Raw genomic sequence first — 1,375 nt, forward strand, 5'->3', positions numbered from 1 at the left:
GCCAACCACCCACACAGTTGAGTCAGTTGACCGTGACAGGCAGGGTAGATTGAGTTTTGAGAAAAAAATTATACGAAAATTGTAATTGTAGATGTTTTTATGCCTCCCGTCGACTCAGTTTTGATCATTGAGAAGACGGGCTGCTTCTTATACCCTGCCTTGCTTCTTCCACGCACTGTATGACCGTTGGTTGTTGTGGCGATGATGTTCTTGCACTGCTTCTCTTTTTTTCTCTCTTTTCATTCGGTTTGAGCAAACTTCACTGTACTTGCAGACAAAACTTTTTGTGGCATTCACTCCCAAAGACTGAGAGGTCAGGGGGAAATAAACTAGGAGCTTCCTTCTGAAAGTTTAAGAAGACGGGCAAGAACATCGCCACAACCAACGGTTATACAGTGCGTGGAAGAAGCAAGGCAGGGACAGGTAGGAACAACAGAGGGAAGGAAAAGAAGAAGTAGGATCTCCAACCATCCGCAAGGCAGGGTATAATATAAGAAGCAGCCCGTCTTCTCAATGATCAAAACTGAGTCGACGAGAGGCATAAAAACATCTACAATTACAATTTTCGTATAATTTTTTTTTATGCTGTCAGTGCTGTAGGTTTCAAAATCAGTCACCATAAAACTTGAACAACCATCTCATTTTGCCAGCAACAAATTGTCTGTTAGTTAAGGTTAAAGAATTTTTAAAAAACCCAGCGGACATTGACATGATAACGGTCTTTAAGTTTAAGGGCAAAGATAGAGAAAGTTCAGAAAGACAGGCTGACAGTAGAAACAATAGAATAGAGGGAAAGAAGAAGTTGAACCAACAGTGGCACCCACCAACCACCCATGCAACAACTTGAGAACCGACGGAAAAGAAGACGTAGAAAGAACAGATCACACAACCGTTCATCTTAATAGAGCTGGGAGCTCTCTAACTCTTAAGGGAACTGACTTTGGAGTAGGCCTACCATGATAAATGGCATAAACTGCAGCTGGAAACCACCAGACATGATTTTGTTTTTAAAATTGTCAGCTAGGAGTAAAGAGAAGCAAATCAACACAGTTGGCCAACACATACATGTAATGGTCATTCTGAGAAAGAAAAAAGCAAGAAAATGAGAATAATATAAACTTAATGAGAAGAAAAAAGAATTTTTGTTACGACCAGTGGCACCCTCCGGCCACCCAACATTTATAGTTAGAGCATACCTGCAATTCACATCGCCTCAACACAGGTTGATGGCTCTTGAGTGCCAGCACTTCCATTTTGTTATGAAAGATACCCAAGTTTACTTTGACATAATTCAAATCCTACAAAAAGTTCTGCTTTGACAAATCCAACTTTATTAACATTTTTAAAACATAACAATCAAAACAATACGGTACTC

The sequence above is a fragment of the Aplysia californica genome, unplaced genomic scaffold, assembly GCF_000002075.1.
Source record: "Aplysia californica isolate F4 #8 unplaced genomic scaffold, AplCal3.0 scaffold00429, whole genome shotgun sequence".
In the NCBI taxonomy this organism is placed as follows: domain Eukaryota; kingdom Metazoa; phylum Mollusca; class Gastropoda; order Aplysiida; family Aplysiidae; genus Aplysia; species Aplysia californica.